The following is a 12,046-nucleotide window of genomic DNA, read 5'->3' on the forward strand; positions in this document are numbered from 1 at the left end:
GGTTGGTTAGGGATTTGGCTCCTCCTACGATTGGTTTGGTCGGCACGATTGTGTGAGAAGGTTATGGGTGTGTGCAGGCTTTTGATCCAGCACTGCTTTAGACTACCTCATCACAACCGTTAGATCAGGGATTTGGCCTACCTCCTCACGGCCTTGGATTAGGGATTTGGCCTACCTCCTCACGACCTTAGATTAGGGATTTGGCCTACCTCCTCACGACCTTAGTCCAGGGATTTGGCTACCTCCTCACGGACCTTAGATCAGGGATTTAGCCTACCTCCTCACGACCTTAGGTCAGGGATTTGGCCTACCTCATCACGACCTTAGTCCAGGGATTAGGCTACCTCATCACGACCTTAGATCAGGGATTTGACCTACCTCATAACAGCCTTAGATCAGGGATTTGGCCTACCTCATCACAGCCGTAGATTAGGGATTTGGCCTACCTCCTCACGGCCTTGGTCCAGGGATTTGGCCTACCTCCTCACGGCCTTGGATTAGGGATTTGGCCTACCTCCTCACGACCTTGGTTCAGGGTTGGCACGATTGTCGTCAGAAGGTTATGGATCAGTGTGCAGGCTATCTCATCACAACCTTAGACCAGGGTTAACCTACCTCATCACAACCTTAGATCAGGTTTAACCTACCTCATCACAACCTTAGATCAGGTTTAACCTACCTCATCACAACCTTAGTCCAGGGTTAACCTACCTCATCACGACCTTAGTCCAGGGTTAACCTACCTCATCACAACCTTAGACCGGGGTTAACCTACCTCATCACAACCTTAGACCAGGGTTAACCTACCTTATCACGAGAGTGTGATTCTGACTCACCTCCGCTACACCTTAGACCAGGGTTCAGCTCCCGCCCGTGACAAAGGCAACTACAGGAGTGGAGTTGGTGAACCCTGGCAGAACCCTGGTAGAACCTTGGTCAAACCCTGGCAGAACCCTGGTAGAAACTTGGTAGAACCCTGAATCAGTTCAAGAACCTTGGTAACCTCTCCGGGAGAACACTTGTAACCCCAAAAAGCGGAAGGGAACCCCGATCTAAGGCTACATTTCGCATCTCTCCATCTGGACTCACGTGCTTTCCTGAGATAGTCAGCATCAGATGGACGTCACTGAATCTACCCTAACAGAAACGCGAAGTGACAGCTAGCTAATTTACTCCAGAGCCAAATCCCCAAAAGCTTCCATTGTCAGCTAAACATGGCCTCATCATCTAGTCAATCCAATGAATGTCTCTAAGGTGTGGATGGCTGGACTAGGCCAACCACACACACAGGCGCGCACGGACATACACACACGCAAGCGCACACGGACATACACACACACGCTTACATGCATACGCGCAGATGCGTGCACACACACACACACGCATATATATACACACAAGCACAGACACACACACCCACCCCCACCATCATCACTGCTGTTCTGTTGAGGAGATTACCCCCACAGAGCCCCTGATCCCCCCAGAGAGGGACAGGCTTAAACCGGGCAGATGGCCCCTTGCCATCTGTGTGGGTGGACTCTGGGCAAATAGGGGAGCAACTGGGTCACCCTGCTCAGCCATGGAACGGCCCCCAAAGCTTTGCATGTCGTGAGTTTAATACCAAGCGGGTGGCCCCTGTCTCAGACTCCCCGAGAGTCGATCCCCAAGCGTATTGTACTATTTTCGGGTCCCATTGATTGCCGTGTGTGACTAACTGGTCTCTGAACCCAGGTCATCTGTGCACCACAACACTGCGAGGTTCCCCGATGAGTTAGATTCTAGGCGTTACTCACTACGACAGCATGGTTTGACCACATCACCATGGTTACACATGATCAATAATTTTTTTCTCTTGTTTTAGATCAGCTTCAATATTTCAGATAGATTGTAGCTTCTATCAATGTAATTGTCTGCATCATTTCGAATCCCCCATATATGTGTTTTTTAAATGTAGAGTACGAGTCAAAAGTTTGGACACACCTACTCATTCAAGGGTTACTCTTTATTTTACCTGTTCTTTACATTGTAGAATAACAGTGAAGACATCAACACTATTTAATAACACATATGGAATCATGTAGTAACCAAAAAAGTGTTGAACACAAACAATATATTTTATATTTGAGATTCTACAAAGTAGCAACCCTTTGCCTTGATGACAGCTTTGCACACTCTTGGCATTCTCTCAACCAGCTTCATGAGGAAAGATTTTCCATTGTCCATTGTTGTGACCTAGATGAAGATCGGACCAAATTTTATGACCAATTTATGCATAAATCCAGGTATTTCCAAAGGGTTCACATACTTTTTCATGCCACAGTATATACCTTGCTGTGGTGTTTCACAAAAGTTCTAAACCTTTCTATTCTCATAGTTTCTACAGATTGTAAATTAAAGATACACATTTTTGCTAAGAGTATTATTATATTATTGATCGATTTAACTATGAATTTTCAGCCAGCAGTGTTATTTGCAGAGTTAATTATTCAGCCATTCCTGAACTTGCAACCAAAAACAAGCCAAAAACAAATGATCTAATGATTCTGTCTCTTCGCAGCAAAATCTCCCTTCTTAGATCCATGTAGTATTTGTGTTCATTAATTTGCCATGAAACTTTCACACAAACAGAATTCCTATACCGTGGATATAAGACGGTGTTCTATACCTATCCCACTGTATTCTACTGGCTCTACCTGAAGCCTGCATGGGCAACAGGGGAAAAACCTGCCAACTGCCCAAAAGCTTTGCATGTCAACAGTTTAACTTCAATACCACGCGTGTAGCTCTGTCTCAGACTGAGATAAAGGAATGAGAGTCCCTCACACGGAATATTGCTGTGCCACAGGGGGTTCATTCACCCAAATAGATGGAAATAGACTCCCAGCAGAGCCAATCCTATTGCCCCCCTGCACGTTTTTGAGTCCCGTTAGTTCACGCAACTATTTGTTAGAGCCAGTACCATGTGTGACTGACTGGTATTTGAACCCAACCTCGCCTGCTTAGTCACTGGCTGCTACCTCAAACCAATTTGTTAATTTGTTAACTAATTATAGGTTATTATTGTAAGACACGTGTATGTCAGGGGTTTATTGCCTATATTTGAAGCATAGGGCTTTTGAGGTGGGCCGTAGACCAGTTCAGGTAAATACGCATTTAAAAATAAAAAAAAATGGGCGAATAATGGCTGCCTCTAGGAGAAAAAAATGTCTCAGCGTATTAGAAATTCCCGGGCCCATTTCTGTTCTCAGTCCCTCCCTGGTAGAGCTGTCTGCTCTATTTGTCTCTTTCTCTCTCATCTCTCTCTCCTCTCCCTCTCTCCATACCTCTATACCTACCAATCCATATAGGGTCATAGTCTCAATTCAAAGGGATCAGGGATACATTATCTTCATTCACTTTGAATTGACACTATGAAACTGTGGTGAGTGATAGTATGGTGGTTTGAGATTCAACAGATGGTATTTAGTAACCAGAGGAGGGTTCTGTAGATAAGTCTCATCCTTTATTTATACCTGTAGTCAATGAGCTTAGCCACAGAGTTGGATAGAGGGAGCACATGGCCCAAAGCCTGTTTCAGCATGGGTAGCACCGCCTGAGGGCTTTTTCACCAAAGATGGTTTAGTATTGAAGATGCCTAAAACGCTGCAGGTCGATGTAGGCGATGTCATGGTGACTTTAGTTAGCTAAGTTCATGCGCAGAAACATAATTGGATCTGAAAAGGTTTTTGTCATGCCCGAACTGCGCATTCCGTCAAATCAAAAGGCATTTCTACGTTATAAAGTTGTGAGAATGAAAACATGACAGTTTGTCACTTTCACGAGGTCGGAGTAATAACATGTTCAACTACTTAAGACATTGGTTCGAATCTAGGTTGTGCCTTTTTAGAAATCGAGAAAATTAACAACTTAGGAAGAATTGTTCACTTCTCCCATTGACTTGCCAAACCCCGGTCTGTCTCTCTTGGTATTAGCCTGCTAGCCAAATCTAATTTTATTGGTCGCATACACGTTTAGCAGATGTTATTGCGGGGGTGTAGCGAAATGCTTCCTTACATTAAAATGGTGGAATCCCTCAATGGCATGTAGGGCCAGTTACAGGGTTTATCTAGTCTGTCTCTATGGTATTAGCCTGCTAGCATGTTGGGCCAGTTAGCGGGTTTATCTAGTCTGTCTCTATGGTATTAGCCTGCTAGCATGTAGGGCCAGTTAGATTGTTTACTCCAGGCCCTAACCAATACAGCTATACCATAGATAAGTGGTTTAGCCTATAAGAGAGCTTATATAGGGATACTCACAGTGATGACGTAGAGTAAGCCACTACTCACAGTAATCCCTAAAATACTAAAGCAACTACGCACGCAACCTTACAAATTGTTTTGAATACCATACTTATCGTTAAGTTTGTACTTCCTCTTGGGTTGGTTTAAAGAAGCAGACAGTGAAACAAATTCTACTTTTGAGGACAACCGGAAGACAGTCTTGGAGACGCATTCCATTTGAGGACTGGATAAATGGAAATCACATTCCATTTGAATAATGCACATTAGAAACTATCCAATCACCATAGTGATTTGACACAACTGTTGATACAATGTTTAAAAAGTTGATAAAAAAAAATTAAAAATAAAAATTAAAAATGGGAATACACTATTTACATAATATTCAGAACCAGTTTCAGTGTTGTTGTTTTAAAACAGACTGGAATTAAAATAGATTTGACCCCAATCTAGGCTGCCATCAACATCACTTTATGGACACATTGGAAGTGAACAGTATACAAAATGTAGCTACAGGAAATGGAGGAAAGGTAAGTGATACAAATAGTTTACCACACAGGGCCATTTAATATCTACTGTACGGTATTAGTCTCTCCTGCCATTTTTGTTGTTTGTTTACCTTTATTTTAGTAGGCAAGTCATTTAAGAACCAATTCTTACTTACAATGACGGCCTACACCGGCCAAACTCTAACCAGGACCACGCTTGGCCAATTGTGCGTCGCCCTATGGGACTCCCGATCGCGGCTGGTTGTATTACACCCCGGGATTGAACCAGGGTCTGTAGTGATGCCTCTAGCACTGTGCCTTAGACCGCTGCGCCACTTGGGAGCCCAAATGTTTTAAATGGTACAATGGGATGAATGAACAGATTGGGAGAGATGAACGGGCTTATCTCAGGACAAGGATGACACTATTCTCCATCAGCTTTAGAGAAGGATTTTCCATCTTGGCGCCAATGCCAGGTGACGTCCTTCAGTGGAAGTGAAAGTGTGTTAACTCTCTATTATTGGCTATTATATATTTTTGACCAATCGTGCCCTTAGCATTGATGTTTTGATCTGCACTAGTCTCTTTTTCTAAGAGCAGTGAAGTACAGACACAGTATACAGAGCAGTACAAAGGCCTGCATTTTCACAGACTCCGTAACCAAAATACAGGTAACGGACCTGTGTGATTGGTTCTCTGCTTCTCCGCAGGTAAATTCATTAACACTTCCGTTGTTTAACACCTCCCTAATTTGAACTGGAAACAGCATCCATGGTTTAACCACACCCCCAACTCCCTGCCTCTCCCAATTGTCCAGTTACCCACTGATATGTATAAAAGGGACATACCTGCAAGGAAGTGATAAAAAAAGGGGCTGTTTGAAAGGGGGTCATGAAAAACATTGCCTTGTATTTTTTACAGGTAACATACCACATCTTCTGTCTGAAATGGGTTTAATAGTCAACTTATATACACACACACTTACCCCACCAGACATGCCACCAGGGGTCTTTTCACAGCCCCCAGGTCCAGAACAAAATCAAGGAAAGTTACAGTATTATAAAGAGCCATGATTGCATGGAACTCCCTTCCATCTAATATAGTGCAAGTGAAGAGCAAACCTTGCTTCAACAAAACAAATAAAGCAACACCTCACGGAACAACGCCTCTATCCCATGTGACTTACTTTTTGTGTGTATGTACTGACATGTACAGTACCAGTCAAAAGTTTGGACACATGTACTCATTCAAGGGTTTTTCTTTATTTTTTACTAGCTTCTACATCGTAGAATAATAGTGAAGACATCAAAACTATGAAATAACACATGGAATCATGCATTAACCAAAAAAAAGTGTTAAACAAGATTCTTCAAAGTAGCCATCCTTTGCCTTGATGACAGCTTTGCACACTCTTGGCATTCTCTCAACCAGCTTCACCTGGAATGCTTTTCCAACCGTCTTGTAGGAGTTCCCACATATGCTGAGCACTTGTTGGCTGCTTTTCCTTCACTCTGCGGTCCAACTCATCCCAAACCATCTCAATTGGGTTGAGGTCGGGTGATTGTGGAGGCCAGGTCATCTGATGCAGCACTCCATCACTCTCCATCTTGATCAAATAGCCCGTACACAGTCTGAAGGTGTGTTGGGTCATTGTCCTGTTGAAAAACAAATGATAGTCCCACTAAGCTCGAACCAGAATTCTAAATAAATCACAGACAGTGTCACCAGCAAAGCACCATCACACCTCCTCCTCCATGCTTCATGGTGGGAACCACACATGCGGAGATCATCCGTTCACCTACTCTGCATCTCAAAATAACATGGCGGTTGGAACCAAAAATCTCAAATTTGGATTCATCACACCAAAGGACAGATTTCCACCGGTCTAATGTCCATTGCTCATGTTTCTTGGCCCAGGCAAATCTCTTCTTCTTATTGGTGTCCTTTAGTAGTGGTTTCTTTGCAGCAATTAAGCCATGAAGGCCTGATTCATGCACTCTCCTCTGAACAGTTGATGTTGAGATGTGTCTGTTACTTGAACCCTGAAGAATTTATTTGGGCTGCAATGTGAGGTGCAGTTAACTCTAATGGACTTATCCTCTGCAGCAGAGGTAACTCTGGGTCTTCCTTTCCTGTGGCGGTCCTCATGAGTGCCAGTTTCATCATAGCGTTTGATGGTTTTTGCGGCTGCACTTGAAGAAACTTGAAAAGTTCCCTGAATTTTTCCAGATTGACTGACCTTCATGTCTTAAAGTGATGATGGACTGTCATTTCTCTTTGCTTATTTGAGCTGTTCTTGCCATAATATGGACTTGGTCTTTCACCAAATCTTCTGTATACCACCCCTACCTTGTCACAACACAACTGATTGGCTCAAACACATTAAGAAGGGAAGAAATAACACAAATGAACTTTTAACAAGGCACACCTGTTAATTGAAATGCATTCCAGGTGACTACCTCATGAAGCTGGTTGAGAGAATGCCAAGAGTGTGCAAAGCTGTCAACAAGGCAAAGGGTGGCTACTTTGAAGAATCTCAAATATAGAATATATATTTTGATTCGTTTAACACTTCTTTTGGCTACTACATGATTCCATATGTGTCATTTCCTAGTTTTGATGTCTTCAATATTATTCTACAATGTAGAAAATAGTGAAAATAAAGTAAAACCCTGGAATGAGTAGGTGTGTCCAAACTTTTGACTGCTACTGTTTGTGGTACTGATAGATGCACACACACACTACATGTTATTTTTTTTTAAGTATATAAATTGTAAGTATTTTATCTGTAATGTATTTTTCGTTATGTTTCAGACCCCAGTAAGACTAGCAGCCCCTATTGGCGTTGGCTATTTGGGATCCTAATAAAAATGACATTCTAAAAATAAAATAAAAGCTGCGATGTCAAAATTGGGTATATTGTTCAAAAAAAGATCTATGCTTTTCGGTCTTAATTTACGATTTGTTGACCTTGTGGCTGTGCCAACTAGCGACAACTCTGTAGAGCTACCTCCAGATTCATGACAGTAAATGCCAACCTGCTATTTATAGACATTTTTCACCGCTGATACCTAGTCATCTCCACAAGAGGGAGCTAACATACGCTCCCTTTAAAAAAATGTTTTATTTCACCTTTATTTAACCAGGTAGGCCAGTTGAGAACAAGTTCTCATTTACAACTGCGACCTGGCCAACTCAGTCCTTGACTGAGTGACGTAGGAGGCATTCTAATAACTCTTGACATTACACTTGCCCAATATCCCATAATGCTTAGCAATACCTCACACTTTTGTGTATGTTTTTGTATCTATATATACATTTTCTTTTTGAGGTATCAATCACATTAACAGATGGTGCTTTGCACGCACGGTTTACCCTCCTAGACGGCGAAGACATTTTTCTTCCAGTCAACCTATTTTTATAGTATGTCACATAAAAGGTCAATTAAAGGTCAAATAGGACCCTATGACTTTTGAGCTCTGGTCCTCTGGTCAAAGATAATGCACTACACGTGTGTGTGTGTGTGTGTGTGTGTGTGTGTGTGTGTGTGTGTGTGTGTGTGTGTGTGTGTGTGTGTGTGTGTGTGTGTGTGTGTGTGTGTGTGTGTGGTGTGTGTGTGTGTGTGTGTGTGTGTGTGTGTGTGTGTGTGTGTGTGTGTGTGTGTGTGTGTGCGTGCGGCCATCTGTCAATTATAATTTTTCTTTTGTTGGAGATTTCCACCAGCATAATGCCAGAGACTCTACTATCCACTGGTTAAATTGCAGGGTTTATCTTGGTAAGAACACCTCGATGCTGTTGAGTGGAACAAACTACCACAGCAACTCTAAGCCAAACCATAATGTCATTTCAAAACAATGTCAAAAGCTGGCTAATGATTAAACAGTAGAACCATTGTTCATGTCTATATCTCTGTAATGTGTCTGTATCTATGCAATGTGTCTGTATCGATGTAATGTGTCTGTATCGATGTAATGTGTCTGTCTATGTAACTGTAACTGTATCTATGTATCTGTATCCATGTAACTGTAACTATGTAATGTGTCTGTATCGATGTAACTGTATCTATGTAACTGTATCTATGTAACTGTATCTATGTAACTGTATCTATGTAACTGTCTCTGTATCTACGTAACTGTATCTATGTACCTGTATCTATGTAACTGTATCTATGTAACTGTATCTATGTAACTGTATCTGTATCTATGTAACTGTATCTATGTAACTGTATCTATGTAACTGTCTCTGTATCTACGTAACTGTATCTATGTACCTGTATCTATGTAACTGTATCTATGTAACTGTATCTATGTAACTGTAACTGTATCTATGTAACTGTAACTATGTAACTGTATCTATGTAACTGTAACTGTCTCTATGTAACTATAACTGTATCTATGTAACTGTATCTATGTAACTGTAACTATGTAACTGTAACTATGTAACTGTATCTATGTAACTGTATCTATGTAACTGTAACTGTCTCTATGTAACTGTATCTATGTAACTATAACTGTATCTACGTAACTGTATCTACGTAACTGTAACTATGTAACTGTAACTATGTAACTGTAACTATGTAACTGTAACTATGTAACTGTATCTATGTAACTGTATCTATGTAACTGTATCTATGTAACTGTATCTATGTAACTGTATCTATGTAACTGTATCTATGTAACTGTAACTATGTAACTGTATCTATGTAACTGTATCTATGTAACTGTATCTATGTAACTGTATCTATGTAACTGTAACTATGTAACTGTAACTATGTAACTGTATCTATGTAACTGTAACTGTCTCTATGTAACTGTATCTATGTAACTATAACTGTATCTACGTAACTGTATCTACGTAACTGTAACTACGTAACTGTATCTATGTAACTGTATCTATGTAACTGTATCTATGTAACTGTAACTATGTAACTGTAACTATGTAACTGTAACTATGTAACTGTAACTATGTAACTGTAACTATGTAACTGTAACTATGTAACTATGTAACTGTAACTATGTAACTGTAACTATGTAACTGTAACTATGTAACTGTAACTATGTAACTGTAACTATGTAACTGTAACTATGTAACTGTCACTATGTAACTGTCACTATGTAACTGTCACTATGTAACTGTCTCTATGTAACTGTCTCTATGTAACTGTCTCTATGTAACTGTCTCTATGTAACTGTCTCTATGTAACTGTCTCTATGTAACTGTCTCTATGTAACTGTCTCTATGTAACTGTCTCTATGTAACTGTCACTATGTAACTGTCACTATGTAACTGTCACTATGTAACTGTCACTATGTAACTGTCACTATGTAACTGTCACTATGTAACTGTCACTATGTAACTGTCACTATGTAACTGTCACTATGTAACTGTCACTATGTAACTGTCACTATGTAACTGTCACTATGTAACTGTCACTATGTAACTGTCACTATGTAACTGTCACTATGTAACTGTCACTATGTAACTGTCACTATGTAACTGTCACTATGTAACTGTCACTATGTAACTGTCTCTATGTAACTGTCTCTATGTAACTGTCTCTATGTAACTGTCTCTATGTAACTGTCTCTATGTAACTGTCTCTACGTAACTGTCACTACGTAACTGTCACTACGTAACTGTCACTACGTAACTGTCACTACGTAACTGTCACTACGTAACTGTATCTACGTAACTGTCACTACGTAACTGTCACTACGTAACTGTCACTACGTAACTGTCACTACGTAACTGTCACTACGTAACTGTCACTATGTAACTGTCACTATGTAACTGTCACTATGTAACTGTCACTATGTAACTGTCACTATGTAACTGTCACTATGTAACTGTCACTATGTAACTGTCACTATGTAACTGTCACTACGTAACTGTATCTACGTAACTGTAACTATGTAACTGTGTCTGTATTTATGTAATGTGTCTGTATCTATGTAATGTGTCTGTATCTATGTAATACATTTAAAAAAATAAGGACCACAATAGAAATACAGTGCCTTCAGAATGTATTCAGACCCCTTCACTTTTTCATTTGTTTTATGTTACAGCATTATTCCAAAATGAAATGAAATGTTTTTTCCCTCATCACTCTACACACACAATACCCCATAATTACAAAGCAAAAACAGGTTTTGGACATTTTTGCATAAGAATTATACAAAAAAATTGAATTATCACATTTACATAAGTATTCAGACCCTTTACTCAGTACTCAGTACTTAGTACCTTTGGAAGCGATTACAGCCTTGAGTCTTCTTGGGTATGACGCTACAACCTTGGCACACCTGTATTTGGGGGTTGTCTCCCATTCTTCTCTGCAGATCCTCTCAAGGTCTGTCAGGTTGGATCGGGAGCATCTCTGCACAGCTATTTTCAGGTCTCTCCAGAGCTGTTCGATTGGGTTCAAGTCCGGGCTCTGGCTGTCCACTCAATGACATTCAGAAACTTGTCCCGAAGCCACTCCTGCGTTGTCTTGGCTGTGTGCTGAGGGCCGTTGTCCTGTTGGAAGGTGAACCGTCACCCCAGTCTGAGGCCCTGAGTGCTCTGGAGCAGGTTTTCATCAAGGAGCTTTCTGTACTTTGCTCCGTTCATCTTTCCCTCGATCCTGACTAGTCTCCCAGTCCCTGCCGCTGAAAAACATTCCCAGAGCATGATGCTGCCACCACCATGTTTCACTGTAGGGATGGTGCCTGGTTTCTTTCAGACGTGACGCTTGGCATTCACGTTTGGCATTCTGTCCCACCTCGAAGAGCTTCCGGTGAAATTGCAGAGGGCCAAATTCAAATTAAATTACTATAAATATTTAACTTTCATGAAATCACAAGTGCAATACATCAAAATAAAGCTTAATTCGTTGTTAATCCAGCTGCCGTGTCAGATCTCAAAAAGGCTTTACGGCGAAAGCAAACCATGCGAGTATCTGAGGACAGCGCTCAGCACACAAAACATTACAAATAGCAGCCAAGTAGAATAGTCACGAAAGTCAGAAATAGCAATAAAATGAATCACTTGCCTTTGATGATCTTCGTATGGTTGCACTCACAAGACTCCATGTTACACAAATGTTTGTTTTGTTCGATAAAGTCGCTCTTTATATCCAAAAACCTCAATTTTGTTGGCGCGTTTTGTTCAGTAATCCAATGGCTCAAATGTGGTCACGAGGCAGACGGAAATTCCAAATAGTAACCGTAAAGTTTGTAGAAACATGTCAAATTATGTTTATAATCAACCCTCAGGTTGTTTTTAGCTAATATTTCAACCCGA

This window comes from Salvelinus alpinus, chromosome 17 (assembly GCF_045679555.1).
Source record: "Salvelinus alpinus chromosome 17, SLU_Salpinus.1, whole genome shotgun sequence".
NCBI lineage: Eukaryota > Metazoa > Chordata > Actinopteri > Salmoniformes > Salmonidae > Salvelinus > Salvelinus alpinus.